Consider the following 18,049-nt stretch of genomic DNA (forward strand, 5'->3'; position numbering starts at 1 on the left):
GCCCTGAGCTTCGCCAATGCGATTCAGCTGCTTCCAGTGCCTTTATTGGAGTGCGCTGATGGACCGTGCTCTCTCTCCAGAGACCAGCACGCCTGTCATGGACGGAGCAGGAAAGGCGGCGCCACATTCTACAGCCCTCTCCACGCAATCGACGAAATCGGGCTACTGAAGTGGAGAAAATCGCCTCTCCAGAAAGTGCAAATATCATCTTGGAGACTATAAATCCTATTGCCGAAGGTCAGCCCTGTCTACCAGAGTAACCCTCCCACAGCGATGATCAGCTCGTCTCACACGCGAGAAGTTTCGGTTGGAAACAAGCGCCCCCTCTTCTCGCACGTTTTGCACGTTCGAGTAGTTTTAATGCGGCTCTTTCGTACACGGTGCTGATCTTTTGGAAAGCAGGAGGCAAAACCGAGTCGAACCGCCTGGGTGAAAACCAGGAACCCTAACCGCTAGACTATATGGCAGCGAACAACCATGCTGTTCCCGGCATCATGCAAGCAAACTACATAAATATGAGAAAACACGCGAGAGAGTTGTCACTCAGAGTGTCGAAGGGTCGATGTATACTGGGGCTCAGTTGAAATGCAACGTCAGGACTTTTCCGAATTATGTCACACGAAGAGAGCACAGCCCTTTCCGCCCTGCCGCGTGTGTCTCGGTAACTCGCTGTGATCGTATAGTGGTCAGTACTTTGCGTTGTGGCCGCAACAACCCCGGTTCGAATCCGGGTCACGGCAGAATAGGGGCGTCTGCTTTTACTACTCGCACGAATGAAGGCAAAAAAAAGCCAATCGACGTGAACGAACGGCGCTTTACAGAGGAGTACTGCCTGACTGGATCGTTGATGAACGACAGAGGCCACTCCGACCTCTTCTCGGTTTTCTTCAATGACTTACTAAGGATCTTCTTCACATTCGCCCATGCAGGGGAAGCCAGTTTCTTTCACCTCCTTAGAGAAATGCCTGCCTTTCACTTCTCTGTTTTCTTTCACAGCGTCGTGCACCTTTTCATTGCTCTCGCTTTCAGAGCCTTCGCACGGCAGTCGACTCGACATCAGGAAGCACATTGAAGTGAAAGCAGGAAGCGCTGCGACATGCACTGTGCAGATCCCGCCACACTAAGAGGTGAGTGGGTCTGTTCGATGCACAAAGAACGCTTTGAGAAGCGTCAAAGGCAAGTCATTCCGAGTTTGTCGTTTGTGTTTTCCGTTCAGACGCGAAATGCTGACATGATCTCTCGGCTCCTCGGTTGTCATTTCTGCTCCGTAAAGGAATCACAGCACGCGTCGGCTTCCAGCACGGTGGGTCGGGACACGATGCCGGGGGGTCGGAGAGAGCGATGTCTTCCTCGTTAGTATAGGACCTGTCACCTGTCCCCACCTGTCACGTGGGAGACTGGGGTGCATCAGGACGCGCCTTGAAGTGAAAGCAGGATGCGCTGTGACATGCACTGTGCAGATCCCGCCACACTAAGAGGTGGGTCCAGTGGGTCTGTTCGATCACAGCGCCAGGCGAATCCCCAATCCCCTTTTGTGCCTGGCGACAAAAGATGTCTGTTTCCGCCCGGTTTCGAACCGGGGACCTTTCGCGTGTGAGGCGAACGTGATAACCACTACACTACGGAAACGGTGGTAAGACGTGCCCAGCGGCCCAGCCCTGAGCTTCGCCAATGCGATTCAGCTGCTTCCAGTGCCTTTATTGGAGTGCGCTGATGGACCGTGCTCTCTCTCCAGAGACCAGCACGCCTGTCATGGACGGAGCAGGAAAGGCGGCGCCACATTCTACAGCCCTCTCCACGCAATCGACGAAATCGGGCTACTGAAGTGGAGAAAATCGCCTCTCCAGAAAGTGCAAATATCATCTTGGAGACTATAAATCCTATTGCCGAAGGTCAGCCCTGTCTACCAGAGTAACCCTCCCACAGCGATGATCAGCTCGTCTCACACGCGAGAAGTTTCGGTTGGAAACAAGCGCCCCCTCTTCTCGCACGTTTTGCACGTTCGAGTAGTTTTAATGCGGCTCTTTCGTACACGGTGCTGATCTTTTGGAAAGCAGGAGGCAAAACCGAGTCGAACCGCCTGGGTGAAAACCAGGAACCCTAACCGCTAGACTATATGGCAGCGAACAACCATGCTGTTCCCGGCATCATGCAAGCAAACTACATAAATATGAGAAAACACGCGAGAGAGTTGTCACTCAGAGTGTCGAAGGGTCGATGTATACTGGGGCTCAGTTGAAATGCAACGTCAGGACTTTTCCGAATTATGTCACACGAAGAGAGCACAGCCCTTTCCGCCCTGCCGCGTGTGTCTCGGTAACTCGCTGTGATCGTATAGTGGTCAGTACTTTGCGTTGTGGCCGCAACAACCCCGGTTCGAATCCGGGTCACGGCAGAATAGGGGCGTCTGCTTTTACTACTCGCACGAATGAAGGCAAAAAAAAGCCAATCGACGTGAACGAACGGCGCTTTACAGAGGAGTACTGCCTGACTGGATCGTTGATGAACGACAGAGGCCACTCCGACCTCTTCTCGGTTTTCTTCAATGACTTACTAAGGATCTTCTTCACATTCGCCCATGCAGGGGAAGCCAGTTACACCAAAGCAAACGCAGGAAAGTGCATTTCAAGCAGAGACCAGGAGGGACTTGTTTACACCGAGAGTGGGCGGAGAATGGAACAATGCGCCCAGCCCTGTTGCTGGAGCCGATTCTTGATGAGCTCTTGGGCTCACTAAGAGGCCCCCGCTGGATGCTAATCTTTCTGTTGTTCTTGCAGGTCCTGCGCTGCTTTTGAGCCGACAGAGCTCGACCTGGTCTGTCGGCACAGCCCAATTGCAAATGATCGGCTCCGCGTACAGAAGGAACGTGCGTTTGGTACAAGAGTGCACGAAGGCACCGGAAATACATTGGGAACAAATGACCGGTCGCTCAAGACCTCTGTGAAGTACAGGAGCGTGCAAAACGAGGCTGTTTCCGCCCGGTCTCGAACCGGGGACCTTTCGCGTGTTAGGCGAACGTGATAGCCGCTACACTACGGAAACCTGTAGGGACTGCTGCTGGTGTCTCGCTTGCGTTTCGGGCTGAGAAAGGGACGCGTCACTTTAGGCAGGTGGCGCTGGAGAGAGGAACAAAGGGCGCGATGAAACAAAATGCCGAAACCCGGGATCGAACCAGGGACCTTTAGACCTTCAGTCTACCGCTCTCCCAACTGAGCTATTTCGGCAGTGCGCAAAGCCCACAGCCACCTGCTCCAGCCTTCCTGTGTTGTGGCATGAGCGCACCAAGAGTAGCGGGAGAGTGTTGCAGGAACGTCACTCAGAAGGAAAGCCACCCAGCTGCGCCCTCTGAGCTCTGTCCAGCGCATCTTCCTCGCATGGACTCCTGCCTGCGACGGGCAGGAAACAATTAGCAAGAACAGAACGACACGCCATGGGTGTCTCATGACCGCACCTTAGGTTGTGACACGTGCAGGTGTGAGGGGTTGCCGGGCTACTTTGGAGCAGAGCTTGGGCGGAGGGGGGGCGGGAAAGCAGACAAAGAGGTGACACCTCAAGGTCTGCACGATCACAGCTCTCCGCTGCCCCAGGCTTCCGCTCGATCAGCTACTGGACACACCCGCCCCTCCTCACACAGACCGTGGAAAAGCCCCCGAGTGGGAGGGCTCGCTCTTCCTCCCAGGAGCTCTTGGACACGACGCCCAGACAGGGCGCGGGGAGCCGCCGCCTGCAAACACGGCTCCAGGCAGGACTCCACTCCGCAGGAGCCGCAGAGCAGAGGAGATGAGGGCAGCTTAGCTCCTGTGCAGAGACCTGAGCTGTTGTTGCTGTGGATGCTGTCTTTTCTGCACTCGGGGTAGGAGTGAATGTTGAGTTGCACTTAGAAATGAAGCAGAGCACTTCAACGGCACGGGTGTGTGTGTGTGTGTGCGCCCTGGTGATTCTGGGAGACAGATCGAACCTGGGCTAAAAGAGAGGGGGCTTAGCCCTCTTCCATTTGCTAGTTCAAAGTTGTACAACCCCTTTGTATCTGCTAGGCGGCGCAGTCGTCGTGCACAAAGAACGCTTTGAAAAGCGTCAAAGGCAAGTCATTCCGAGTTGGTCGTTTGTGTTTTCCGTTCAGACGCGAAATGCTGACATGATCTCTCGGCTCCTCGGTTGTCATTTCTGCTCCGTAAAGGGATCACAGCACGCGTTGGCTTCCAGCATGCTGGGTCGGGACATGATGCCGGGGGTTGGAGAGAGCGGTGTCTTCCTCGTTAGTATAGTGGCAAGTATCCCCGCCTGTCACGCGGGAGACCGGGGTTCGATTCCCCGATGGGGAGTAGCTTTTCTTTCACCTCCTTAGAGAAATGACTGCCTTTCACTTCTCTGTTTTCTTTCACAGCGTCGTGCACCTTTTCATTGCTCTCGCTTTCAGAGCCTCCGCACGGCAGTCGACTCGACATCAGGAAGCACATTGAAGTGAAAGCACGAAGCGCTGCGACATGCGCTGTGCAGATCCCGCCACACTAAGAGGTGAGTGGGTCTGTTCGATGCACATAGAACGCTTTGAGAAGCGTCAAAGGCAAGTCATTCCGAGTTGGTCGTTTGTGTTTTCCGTTCAGACGCGAAATGCTGAAATGATCTCTCGGCTCCTCGGTTGTCATTTCTGCTCCGTAAAGGAATCACAGCACGCGTCGGCTTCCAGCACGGTGGGTCGGGACACGATGCCGGGGGTCGGAGAGAGCGATGTCTTCCTCGTTAGTATAGGACCTGTCACCTGTCCCCACCTGTCACGCGGGAGATTGGGGTGCATCAGGACGCGCCTTGAAGTGAAAGCAGGATGCGCTGTGACATGCACTGTGCAGATCCCGCCACACTAAGAGGTGGGTCCAGTGGGTCTGTTCGATCACAGCGCCAGGCGAATCCCCAATCCCCTTTTGTGCCTGGCGACAAAAGATGTCTGTTTCCACCCGGTTTCGAACCGGGGACCTTTCGCGTGTGAGGCGAACGTGATAACCACTACACTACGGAAACGGTGGTAAGACGTGCCCAGCGGCCCAGCCCTGAGCTTCGCCAATGCGATTCAGCTGCTTCCAGTGCCTTTATTGGAGTGCGCTGATGGACCGTGCTCTCAATTAGCAAGAACAGAACGACACCCCATGGGTGTCTCATGACCGCACCTTAGGTTGTGACACGTGCAGGTGTGAGGGGTTGCCGGGCTACTTTGGAGCAGAGCTTGGGCGGAGGGGGGGCGGGAAAGCAGACAAAGAGGTGACACCTCAAGGTCTGCACGATCACAGCTCTCCGCCGCCCCAGGCTTCCGCTCGATAAGCTATTGGACACACCCGCCCCTCCTCACACAGACCGTGGAAAAGCCCCCGAGTGGGAGGGCTCTCTCTTCCTCCCAGGAGCTCTTGGACACGACGCCCAGACAGGGCGCGGGGAGCCGCCGCCTGCAAACACGGCTCCAGGCAGGACTCCACTCCGCAGGAGCCGCAGAGCAGAGGAGATGAGGGCAGCTTAGCTCCTGTGCAGAGACCTGAGCTGTTGTTGCTGTGGATGCTGTCTTTTCTGCACTCGGGGTAGGAGTGAATGTTGAGTTGCCCTTAGAAATGAAGCAGAGCACTTCAACGGCACGGGTGTGTGTGTGTGTGTGTGTGTGTGCGCCCTGGTGATTCTGGGAGACAGATCGAACCTGGGCTAAAAGAGAGGGGGCTTAGCCCTCTTCCATTTGCTAGTTCAAAGTTGTACAACCCCTTTGTATCTGCTAGGCGGCGCAGTCGTCGTGCACAAAGAACACTTTGAAAAGCGTCAAAGGCAAGTCATTCCGAGTTGGTCGTTTGTGTTTTCCGTTCAGACGCGAAATGCTGACATGATCTCTCGGCTCCTCGGTTGTCATTTCTGCTCCGTAAAGGGATCACAGCACGCGTCGGCTTCCAGCATGCTGGGTCGGGACACGATGCCGGGGGTTGGAGAGAGCGATGTCTTCCTCGTTAGTATAGTGGCAAGTATCCCCGCCTGTCACGCGGGAGACCGGGGTTCGATTCCCCGACGGGGAGTAGCTTTTCTTTCACCTCCTTAGAGAAATGACTGCCTTTCACTTCTCTGTTTTCTTTCACAGCGTCAAAAATAATTATGCCACAAAAATAATTGTCCCAGTAAATGCCCAAAGCCCTACAGAACTGGTGCCTCGTGAGAGCACACTACAACAGTGTGTGATCTCCTGTCCCAGCCTGAGGAGCAGACAGCGAGTCTGTCTCTCAATATTACTAATAATACAGTATGTGATTCACTGCCCCAGCCAGAGGAACAGACAGTGAGCCTGTCTCTCAATAATAATAATCCAGTGTGTGATCTCCTGTCCCAGCCTGGGAAACAGTGAGTCAGCCTCTCAATAATTATAATACAGTGTGATCTACTGTCTCAGCCTGAGGAACACACAGTGAGCCTGTATCTCAATAATAATAATACAGTGGTTGATCTCCTGTACTAGCCTGAGGAACAGACAGCGAACCTGTCTCTCAATAATAATAATACAGTGTGTGACCTCCTGTCCCAGCTTGGGGAACAGTGAACCAGACTCTCAATAATAATAATACAGTGCGATCTACTGTCTCAGCCTGAGGAACAGCGAGTTTATCTGTCAATAATAATAATACAGTGTGATCCCCTGTCCCAGCCTGAGGAACAGTGAGCCTGTCTCTCAATAATAAAAGTACAGTGTGTGATTTCCTGTCTTAGCCTGAGGAACAGACTGTGAGCCTGTCTCTCAATAATAATAATACACTGTGTGATTTCGTGTCCCAGCCTGAGGAACAGTGAGCCTGTCTCTCAATAATAATAATAATAATAATACAGTGTGTCATCTCCTGTCCCAGCCTGAGGAACAGTGAGGTTGTCTCTCAATATTAATAATACAGTCTGATCTCCTGTCCCAGCCTGAGGAACAGTGAGCCTGTCTCTCAATAATAAAAGTACAGTGTGTGATCTCCTGTTCCAGCCTAAGGAACAGACAGTGAGCTTGTCTCTCAATAATAATATTACAGCGTGTGATCTCCTGTCCCAGCCTCCAGGGAACAGACAGTAAGCCTCTCTCAATAATAATAATACAGTATGTGATCTCCTGTCTTAGCCTGCGGAACAGACAGTGATCCTGTCTCTCAATAATAATAATCCAGTGTGGGATGTCCTGTCTCAGCCTGAGGAACAGAGAGTAAGCCTGTCTCTCAATAATAATAATTCAGTGTGGGATCTCCTGTCCCAGCCTGAGGAACAGACAGTGAGACTGTCTCTCAATAATAATAATAATACTGTGTGAGTTCCTGACCCAGCCTGCGGAACATACAGTGAGCCTGTCTCTCTATAATAATAATTCAGTGTGGGATCTCCTGTCCCAGCCTGAGGAACAAACAGTGAGCCTGTCTCAAAATAATAATAATACAGTGTGTGATCTCCTGTCCCAGCCTGGGGAACAGTGTGCCAGACTCTCAATAATATTAATAATAATAATACAGTGTGATCTACTGTCCCAGCCTGAGGAACAGACAGTGAGCCTGTCTCAATAATAATACACAGTGTGTGACCACCTGTCCCAGACTGAGGAAAAGACAGTGAGTCTGTCTCTAAATAATAATAATACAGTGTGGGATCTCCTGTCCCAGCCTGGGGAACAGTGAGCCAGACTCTCAATAATAATAATACAGTGTGATCTACTGTCCCAGCCTGAGGAACAGACAGTGAGTTTGTCTCTCAATAATAATACAGTGTTATCTCCTGTCCCAGCCTGGGGAACAGACAGTATGCCTGTCTCTCAATAATAATAATAATACAGTGTGTGATCTCCTGTCCCAGCCTGAGGAACAGACAGTGAGACTGTCTCTCAATAATAATAATAATAATACTGTGTGAGTTCCTGACCCAGCCTGCGGAACATACAGTGAGCCTGTCTCTCTATAATAATAATTCAGTGTGGGATCTCCTGTCCAACTCTGAGGAACAGACAGTGAGCCTGTCTCTAAATAATAATAATACAGTGTGTGATCCTCTGTCCCAGCCTGAGGAACAGACAGTGAGCCTGTCTCTCAATAATAATAATACAGTTTGTGCTCTCCTGTCCCAGCCTGAGGAACAGTGAGCAGTCCTAATAGTTACCGCTTTCCTGATTTAGCTCAGCAGCTTTTATTTCGCCTGAAGCGCAAGCAACTTGTGAGAGCAGGTTGGGTTTGCTGTGCTCAACTGGTTCGGCGTCTTCGTGTCGTAGCGCCGCAACGGTGTGTTTTCCTTCCTTCTCTTTTCAGCCCAGAAGAAACATTTTACTTGTTCCTTTTGTAGCCCATGCATGCCGACGCCTGTGTTGTGTTGTGGATTTTCCCCTTCTTGAATTTGTACTCCTCCTCCCTCTCTCTCCCTACCTCTACCTCTCTCTCTCTCTACCTCTCCCTTTTCCCCTCCCTACCTCTACCTCTCCCTCTCTCTACTTCTCCCTCTCTCCCTAACCCCCTCTCTCTCCACTTCTCTCCCTCTCCCTCGCCCTCCACCTCTCTCCCTCTCTCTACCTCTCTACCGCTCTACCTCTCCCTACCCCTCTCTGCTCTCTCTCACTCTGGAGTTTATTTTCCAGACAGAAATCCAGCTCCGTCCCTCCTGTGTAAGATTGGTGATGCAGGATGAGAGCCTCTAACCGAGAGCACTGCAGCGGCAGGTTCTGTGGTCTGTTTCAAATCCGCCCGTGATGAGACACCCAGGAGAAATGAAGAGCCCCAGGCGCGGTAGAAAATCACCCAGGAAAGAGACTTTCAATGTAGGAAAAAAAAGTCGTTAGTAACGGACATAATATGTTTGTTTTGTTTTTTTAATCGCTGCGATGTGTGACTAAGCTCATACGACTAAGAGTTGCCCCCTTTGTCTAGATCTGGTAACCTGCTTGTCGCTGGTGGGCCAGATCGTGTCCCCCGTCACTATACTGGGGCAATAGGACCCTCACAGACCGCAAGGTGAGCGCCCCCTGCTGGCCCCACAGAGAGGGAGAGGTAGAGGTAGGGAGAGAGGTAGGGAGGGGAAAAGGGAGAGGTAGGGAGAGAGGTAGGGAGAGGGAGAGGTAGAGGTAGGGAGAGAGAGGAGGAGTAGAAATTCAAGCAGAGGCCTGAGTGGAGCACTGTCGTATGGCCCTGACATCAATCCCTCAAGTCTCTGCATAAAGCAGTGTCTTACGGCCATGACATCCCACCCCCACCACTCTCAGTGGAAAGCACTGTCGTATAACCATGACATCCCACCTCCACCGCTCTCTGCGAAAAGCAGTATCTTCAGGCCCTGACATCCCACCCCCGCCACTCTCTACGTAAAGAAGTGTCGTATGGCCCTGACACCCACCCCTCCACTCTCTGCATAAAGTAGTGTCGTCAAGCCCTGACATCCCACCCCCGCCACTCTCTACGTAAAGCAGTATCGTCAGGCCCTGACATCCCACCCCCGCCACTCTCTGTGTCAAGCAGTGTCGTATGGCCCTGACATCCCAACCCCGCCACTCTCTGTGTAAAGCAGTGTCGTATGGCCCTGACATCACACCCCCACTACTCTCTGCGTAAAGCACTGTCGTATAGCCCTGACACCCACCCCTCCACTCTCTGCATAAAGCAGTGTCGTCAAGCCCTGAAATCCCACCCCCGCCACTCTCTACGTAAAGAAGTGTAGTATGGCCCTGACACCCACCCCTACACTCTCTGCGTCAAGCAGTGTTGTCAGGCCTTGACATCCCACCCCCGCCACTCTCTGTGTAAAGCACTGTTGTATGGCCCTGACATCACACCCTCACCACTCTCTGCGGAAAGCACAGTCGTATAGCCCTGACACCCACCCCTCCATTCTTTGCATAAAGCAGTGACGTCAAGCCCTGACATCCCACTCCCGCCACTGTCTGCGTAAAGAAGTGTCGTATGGCCCTGACACCCACCCCTACACTCTCTGCGTCAAGCAGTGTTGTCAGGCCCTGACATCCCACCCCCGCCACTCTCTGTGTAAAGCACTGTTGTATGGCCCTGACATCACACCCTCACCACTCTCTGCGGAAAGCACAGTCATATAGCCCTGACACCCACCCCTCCATTCTTTGCATAAAGCAGTGACGTCAAGCCCTGACATCCTACCCCCTCCACTCTCTATGTAAAGAAGTGTCGTATGGCCCTGACATCCCACCTCCACCACTAACTGCGTAAAGTAGTATCTTTAGGCCCTGACATCCAACTCCTGCCACTCTCTGCGCAAAGAAGTGTCTTATGGCCCTGACACTCACCCATCCACTCTGTGCTTAAAGCAGTGACGTCAAGCCCTGACATTCCACCCCCTCCACTCTCTGCGTAAAGCACTGTCGTCTGGCCCTGACATCCCACCCCCGCCACTATCTGCGTAAAGCAGTATCGTCAGGCCCTGACATCCCACCCCTGCCACTCCCTGCTTAAAGAAGTGTCGTATGGCCCTGACATCACACCCCCACCACTATCTGCGTAAAGCAGTATCTTCAGGCCCTGACATCCCCCCGCCACTCTCTGTATAAAGCACTGTCGTATGGCCCTAACATCACACCCCCACCACTCTCTGCGTATAGCACTGTCGTATAGCCCTGACACCCACCCCTCCACTCTCTGCATAAAGCAGTGTCGTCAAGCCCTGACATCCCACCCCAGCCACACTCTACTTAAAGAAGTGTCGTATGGCCCTGACACCCACCCCTCCACTCTCCGTGTAAAGCAGTGTCATATGGCCCTGACATCCCAGCCTCGCCACTCACTGCGTTAAGCACTGTCGTATGGGCCTGACACCAATCCCTCCACTCTCTGCGTAAAGAATTATCGTATGGCCCTGATATCCTACCCTCGCCACTCTCTGCGTTAACCCCTGTCGTATGGCCCTGACACCCAACTTTCCACTCTCTGCATAAAGCAATGTTGTTAAGCCCTGATATCCCACCCCCGCCACTATCTGCGTAAAGCAGTACCGTCAGGCCCTGACATCCCACCCCTGCCACTCTCTGCGTAAGGAAGTGTCGTATGGCCCTGACACCCACCCCTCCACCCTCTGCGTTAAGCAGTGTTCTCAGGCTCTGACATCCCACCCCCGCCACTGTCTACGTAAAGAAGTGTTGTATGGCCCTGACACCCACCCCTCCACCCTCTGCATAAAGCAGTCTCATCAGGCCCTGACTTCCCACCCCCGCCAGTTTCTGCATAAAGCACTGTCGTATGGCCCTGACACCAATGCCTCCACTCTCTGCATAAAGAATTGTCGTATGGCCCTGACATCCCAGCCTCGCCACTCTCTGCGTTAAGCACTGTAGCGGCAATGCTGGTTAATAAGACAGAATTAAGTGTTGCTGTGCTTTTCCAAATGAGGCCCCATCTCTCCCTTCATCTCTGTGGTGCAGCCACAGAGAAGCTATTCATGCAGGCTGATTTAAAGATGTTTTCTTTTGATAAGGGACAGCTCCCAAAGGGGGATGCACTTAGCTAAGCCTGGCTATCATGATCAATGGTCATCCATTGGCGCCTATCTGTCTAGGGAGTGCCAGATGGACATCTGGATTGCATTCCTAAGTGTCAGGAGTAAGTGACTCATATCTCATCTTGATCAACCAATCAGGGACTGGTAGGCCTGAGTAACCCACGGGGGACTCTGATGCCCATGGAACTTTCAGCCAATGAATGAGCTGAAGTTCCTCCAGGTAAAAACAGGCAACACAGAGCTCCAGTAGGATTCTGTGGACTTCTCAAAGGAGAATTCCAGGGCAGGACGGCCCAGGAGCAGAAGGCTCCCAAGGGCAGGACATTCTCGCAGCGCGCCTCCTGACCATCCTGAGACTCAGCCCGGACAACCACGGAACGGCCAGTGTGTCCGAGTGCCAGAACTTTCCTTTGTTCTAAGAGTCTAGAGCGGAGGTTGCCAGAGAGTAACCAGAGGATCCACCCGAGGTTAGCATCAGCAGCAAGCCTCGTGAACAGGTCAGAACTGTGGACAGCTGAATCACTATTCAGAACTAGCTCATCATCAGGAACGAACCGGTCCTCTTCCTGACTTGCTGGGACCCACAGTCATCTTTTCTCCTGTGCATAAACTTTGCTAGTTAAAGCCAAAACTAACTAGCTGGTCAATGAGCATCAGCAGCGCACCGTCGCAAGCCGCACAGCACAGCCTGGCACCGAGTCAGAGAGCGCGGATTGGACAGCAACAGCCTGCAACTGTTTCTTTGTGCCCGCAGGAGATCTGAATCCCCAGAGTTTGGATGAGTATTCAACTTCACTGCATTACTGCTCGAGAATTCAATTGTTATCCCAACCAGTTGATATCAATTTAATTCCTAAGAGTTATGTACTTGTTTTGAGTATCTAATGTAGAAGTTGTAACCAAGTTCACTTTATGAAACGGTCTAAATTAATGATATACTGAACGTATGTCCTCTTGATATATGTAACACTTCGTAACTGACTGAATATATATCTTTTGTATTCTGATAACCCTCTCGATAAGATCTGTTAGGTTTATATGCATATTCTATGTATTAATAAATGTATCCTCGTGTATTAGTACCTGTGTGTGTGCGTTGTTTGAGTTATATCGCATAGTTGGATTCTAAAGCCATCAAAAGAATCAATTTTGTGATTTACTGCTACAATTAATAATTGTCCCAGTAAATGCCCAAACCCTACAGAACTGGTGCCTTCAGAGAGCACACTACATAGTGATGACATCTTTCTGTATGATCAGGACAGGAGCTGCAGGTCCACTGTGTTGTGGCTGCAGTACAGTTTTAGCTTATTATTACAATACTTTTTAACAGCGACAGATTCTTAAGATCACGAGGTGTTTATGATATTATTTCAGTATTAAGCTGTTACTACATTCGGAACTGTCCCATAGGATTCAGTGTTCCATTAGTTTGGCACTAAACTGCTTAGTCTATTGCAGGAATTGTACTTAGTCCTGTCTCCTGTCCTGTAGTGTCCTCTAGAGGGCAGCAGCTGTTTCCTTGGGCTCACTGCAATTGGGAACATTGTGATTACTGAGCAGGGCACTTAAGTCAGCAGACGAGCGCGTTGCAAATCGGTATTAATCTGGCGTACAGAGCTGCATGCTAATCTCTGGATCATCTCCAGTTAATGTGATACTGTTCTTACCTTGCAGTTGACCCAATCTGAATACTGGCACCAACCCTGTTATTACAAAGAAACTTCTTGTGTATCTACCGTGATACATAAGTTTGGTGGAGAGGTTTGGCAGCCCATATTCAGTCAAAGATGTGTGTGCAGATCACTGTGATATATAGGCATCAACAAACTGACAAATACAATATTAAATGTTTAACTGATAAAACCCAAATGAACCAAACCTGTATAAATTAGTGGTGGAAAGGAGTCTTTTTATATAGCAAAAGGTCTCTTATCCTTTGGTAAGAACGCTGGGTATATAACCCATTGTCCTCAATATTAGAAATGAACCTTCAGAACCATTATATAAAATAGTTTATTCTAAATCCTTGAATCTTTAATAGGGCACTGCAGTAGGGCTAAAAATTGACAGCCTTAGTGGGCCATCATGATTTGTGCAAATTATAGGTAGTCACAAAGGAAGACTAGGATTCACTTGAAATCCATGACACGGGACACTGAAACAGTGGAGAGTCTTTGTGTAGTAAGCGTTCAGTCTCAATCTACACCGTCTGTGTTGCTGGTAGAGGTAGTTGTGAACACCTGTCTTCCGGATCAAGTACTGGATCTCCAGTCTCAATCCTAATACTTCTCATGACTGTCCACTACCACTGCTGTGAAACCAACACCCATAAGACAAGACCTCCGAGATTCTAACTGTACCATTATTCACTGATGTTCACACACCAGTATTGTTCCTCTGCTAAGGAAGGAAGGCCTACTTTACACCAAGCCCCTGTTGACAATTCCTTCCTTGCGTTTATTTTAGTCAGTTTGTGCAGCCCAGAATAGGACACCAGATCTCACTCTTATTGGGCACTACAGTAGCAACTCACTCCATAACCACTACCCCTCTCGGAAACAGGAGGATTTCCAGTATATTGAACACCTCTGTCTCTCCCACAGTAAAAAAAGTCACACTGCCCTGCCCAAGGAATAGTGCAGCCATCTTCCCCCAGTACAATGCTTTATTACTCCAGCCATTTTCAGTCCTCATTGGCAGCAATACAGGAAGCATTCTTGAAAGGGGAACCCCCACAAATACAGTACTTCAATTTATTAATGGGTCTCACTCCCCTTGAATCTCTCCACCCCATTCAAACCTATAAACCATAAAGAAACAAGGGCAGGCAGAAGGGTCTTTCACAGCTTTATTGAGATGTTGCCATTACAAGGCGAGTGGAGGCAGGAGAGTCACAAGGGCCAGGCTGGTGCCTTCATTCAAGCACCTGGGGAGGAAGAAGGAGAACAATCCAGCTGAACTGCAGGACACCCACCCCTACAGGAGCTCCTCCTGCCAGACCCTACCTGTCCACTGGCCAACATCTCCAAAGTCCTCTGCTCCCTCCACATCCTCACTGGTGCTCTGAGGGTCTCCCTCCTCATCCTCAGTCCAGTCAGCTCCCACATCCAGAGGAGCTTCTACTGGTGCCACAGCCACCCGACTGCTGGTCACCAGGCTCCTGGTACCTGTGGACAAGTAACACCCAGGAGTGAGGGATCTGCTATACCCAGAGACCCACAGTCTACTCATCTAAACCGTCCCTTTGTCCAGCATGGGATCATTCCTCAGTTGTCCAAGCATGGTTGTCTCTTGGGGAGAGATGCATCCACAAGGGATAGAGAACAAGACCCACCTTCATTCCGGCTGCCAGCACACCTGGACTCACAGCAGGCACAGGCCTCATGGTCACCATACAGCTCCTCCCACCTGGAGGAGAGGAGGACAGGTGAGACCTTCACCTGGCATGTCCCAGAGCACCCTCAGCAGGCTCCTTGCAGAAGTACCTCTTAGCCTCCCTGTTGTAGGTGCAGGACTTGGTCCCTGGTGTTGCTTTAGCAGGAGCCACAGCCATGACACAGTGCATGTACAGCTCAGTCACTTCATGCTGCAAGAGGGAAGGTCACAGCATTAAGGGATCAAGGCCAATAGAGGGACAGAGAAGGACCTTCTGCCATCAGCGAAGGCAAGCTGGCAGCTCTAGGCACTAGAGCTGCCACAGTCTGGTTCACATCTAGATCATGGATGAAAAAGCAGACAATGGATCAGTAGAGCGAGAAGGCTGAGCAGCCTTTGAGAGCAGTACCTTCCTGGACAGCTTCTTCTGGAAGAGGAAGGCATCAATTGTGAAGCGGAGCACATCCTTCTGCTTGGAGGGGACAAACCTGGACAGGCAGCCATCTGCCTTGCTGTCCACCATGCACCTGGGGACAAGGACAAGGATGAACCCCTGCAGGCTCTCGGGGCTCCTGCCCACCTCCCCTCCCAGAAGGGGCCATACCCCAAGTTGTCGATCACGGGGAAACGGGGCTGGGAGTGCTGGTCTGGTTTCTCCGTTACATAACACGAGTGGATGTACAGCCTCTGCTCCGCTGTGGCAAAGTAGGCAGTGGCCTGGAAGTACATGGGCTGACCCAGGAAGTACTCATCCTTGGGAGAGAGCCGGACCCAGTGGGCTGGAGAGAGAGGCAGCATTACACCTGCACACAGCACCCTCTGCAGGCAGGAGGAGCCACTCGCTCAAGGAGCTTACAGTTGGTGGTGAGCAGGACAAAGCTGTGCTTGTTCTTCAGGTCCTTGAAGAAGGTCCTTCTCCTGGCCCACGTGGGGACATAGCCAACCTTGTAGGAGTAGTGGAACCTGCAGGACAGAGGGGATGAGGGGCTTCTGGACACTTTCCCAGCGGCTTCTCAGCAGCAGCAGAGCCCTGCCTACCTGTTGTAGGAGCACTTGACAGGCACAGAGAAGGGAATGAAGCGATGCACAGGTGCACTGGAGGAGGGCGGGGCATAGCGGAGAGTGTTGGAGTACACCAGGCGGCCCTGGACAACCTGCAGGGTCACAGAGGAAGGGATATTCCCAGGAAAGGCAACCCCGATACTGGCCCTACAGCTCACATCGATACACTGCCTGTAGATGAAGACCCGCTTACCGATCGCTCGGTGCCGCACTCGTGAAGCCCGTAGATGAAGTAGAAGTAACTGCGTGTGGTTCGGCTGACGCTGCAGTTGCCCAAGGTCACCTCCGATGGCCGACAGCTGAAGCCGAACAGGAGCCGACTGACCCTCACGTACATCCTGCTGGAGTCGCACCACACAGCCACTCCTCGGGTGCCCCCGATGGCCGGGCGAGCCGGCTGCCGCCCTCGCTGGGGAGGAAACAGGACGCTCTTGATGTAGGCGGGTAAGGGGCGGCTGCCGGCTTCGGGCTTCATCTTCTCCTTGTCGAAGTAGGGCGAGTACGCGTCTCTGGACACGGGAAGGCGGCGAAAGTCGGGAGCCAAGGACTGCGATTCGTTCTCGCTTGCAGACAGGTCTTCGGAGGGCGCATCTGCCAGGTTCAAATCCTCCGACTGGGCTGCGTCTTCAGGAGCCGGGAGGTCGGCCTGGAGCGCTAATTCCCGAGAGTCCCAGCCAGCCGGTCCGGCGGAGATCAGTGCGGGGAGCCCGGCCCCTGCGCACAGGCACAGCACAAAGAGAAACGAGCGCATCGCCAAATTGACGTCCCGCTAAACTGCTACAGAAGTAAGACACATAAACCACCAAACTGTGTTGAAGCAAGAGAGCATAAAGTGTGAACGCGGTGACTAGGTTTTTATACTAGCAGGACTATGCTACCACACACATGGTCGCACTGCCGCTCAATCAACACAATCAATTACACACAGAGACCCGAATTGTTCTCAGCGTCTAATTAGAACCTGCTTCCAGTCTGAGGCGGGACTCCGTGAAGCCGCCTGAACACTTTCCCGTGTGTATCTGACCCCAGCGGAGGAGTTCCACGTAATTTCGACAGAATGAAATCACCCACACGTGTAAAATTTGCTCAGATTAATTTATTGTTCAATTCGTTTCTAATTTCCAAGGACAGTGTGTTAAACTCGCTGTCAGACAGAGTACGGAACATGCGACACGTCCGTCCACACTTTCTTTTATCGAGGGGGCTGTTCTATCAACACGTAATTTTACAATAATAATTTTACTAATTTTCACGTGTAATTGCATGTCATATTAAAATGTGTAATACAAGCATTTCTTTGCTTCCCAGTAAAGAAATACTGATCAGCTTTTGACATGTTCTGATAATAATTTGTCTGATTTCTCAGAGATTGCTTTTGCTTCGCAGCACTGAGAACCAATGGAAGCCCGTTTCCGCCAGGGAGTAAAAAAAAAACGCACTATGGTATCTCAGCATTGTGACTTAGAATCTCAGAATTGCGACCTAAAAACTCAGAATTTTGACTTTATATCTCACATTTGTGACTTCGAAATAGCCCATATTTCATTGTCTGTCCTTTTGTTATTGTAACGGATTCGGGTTCTAGGGCTTGTGCCCTCGCCGCTCCCACCCTACTTCGTGCCTCACTGTATTGGCTTGAATCCAGGCCTTGCTAGCTGAGCTAAAGAACATTTTAGATATAAAGTCGGAGTTCTGAGTTACCAAGTCGCAATTTTGAGTTACTTAGTTGGAATTCTGCGATACCATAGCGCGTTTTTTTAACTCCCTGGCAGAAACGGGCTTTCATACATTTCAATTAGTCTGATCAGTGTAGGACAAGTTAATGTAGAACCATTGCTATGTCTGTCTCTTGTTTGTATATAAATGAATGTCTTTGACAACTTAATGTTAGTTTTTAATTTAGTTTTACGATGTAGGTCATGCGTTAACATATGCACAAGCATACAAAATGTCTCCCTCCTGATTCAGCTCATGCTCCATAGGAGAGAAGCGATTCCTCCTGCTTCTCGTACAATCATATTAGAACAGAAGCCCGTGTCGCCCAGCTCTGATTCAAGAGTGACTCGCATCTTCAGCCCTTTTTTTATTCGTGATCCTAATTTTCTTTAGTTATGATCAATATTGAACTTTT

The 18,049-nt window shown here is 51.1% G+C and overlaps 1 long non-coding RNA gene and 7 other non-coding genes across 8 annotated transcripts; 4 read left to right on the forward strand and 4 right to left on the reverse strand.

Annotated features, from left to right (window-relative positions):
• The first annotated feature begins 668 nt into the window (after positions 1-668).
• On the forward strand, positions 669-740 carry trnah-gug (transfer RNA histidin (anticodon GUG)). The gene has a single exon. It is a non-coding gene; the product is annotated as a tRNA-His (tRNA).
• Positions 741-1,556: 816 nt separating this feature from the next.
• Positions 1,557-1,629, reverse strand: trnav-cac (transfer RNA valine (anticodon CAC)). Its single transcript has one exon. It is a non-coding gene; the product is annotated as a tRNA-Val (tRNA).
• A 694-nt stretch (positions 1,630-2,323) lies between these two features.
• trnah-gug (transfer RNA histidin (anticodon GUG)) lies at positions 2,324-2,395 on the forward strand. The gene has a single exon. It is a non-coding gene; the product is annotated as a tRNA-His (tRNA).
• A 574-nt stretch (positions 2,396-2,969) lies between these two features.
• Positions 2,970-3,042, reverse strand: trnav-aac (transfer RNA valine (anticodon AAC)). Its single transcript has one exon. It is a non-coding gene; the product is annotated as a tRNA-Val (tRNA).
• Positions 3,043-4,250: 1,208 nt separating this feature from the next.
• trnad-guc (transfer RNA aspartic acid (anticodon GUC)) lies at positions 4,251-4,322 on the forward strand. Its single transcript has one exon. It is a non-coding gene; the product is annotated as a tRNA-Asp (tRNA).
• Positions 4,323-4,943: 621 nt separating this feature from the next.
• On the reverse strand, positions 4,944-5,016 carry trnav-cac (transfer RNA valine (anticodon CAC)). Its single transcript has one exon. It is a non-coding gene; the product is annotated as a tRNA-Val (tRNA).
• Positions 5,017-5,969: 953 nt separating this feature from the next.
• trnad-guc (transfer RNA aspartic acid (anticodon GUC)) lies at positions 5,970-6,041 on the forward strand. Its single transcript has one exon. It is a non-coding gene; the product is annotated as a tRNA-Asp (tRNA).
• An 8,274-nt stretch (positions 6,042-14,315) lies between these two features.
• Positions 14,316-14,758, reverse strand: LOC148664713 (uncharacterized). The gene is made up of 2 exons (XR_015937151.1): positions 14,487-14,758; positions 14,316-14,407 (listed from the first exon to the last, which is right to left on the reverse strand). It is a non-coding gene; the product is annotated as an uncharacterized LOC148664713 (long non-coding RNA).
• Positions 14,759-18,049: the final 3,291 nt, after the last annotated feature.

Source organism: Lepisosteus platostomus, chromosome 5, assembly GCF_059453375.1.
Source record: "Lepisosteus platostomus isolate fLepPlt1 chromosome 5, fLepPlt1.hap1, whole genome shotgun sequence".
NCBI classification, from domain to species: domain Eukaryota; kingdom Metazoa; phylum Chordata; class Actinopteri; order Semionotiformes; family Lepisosteidae; genus Lepisosteus; species Lepisosteus platostomus.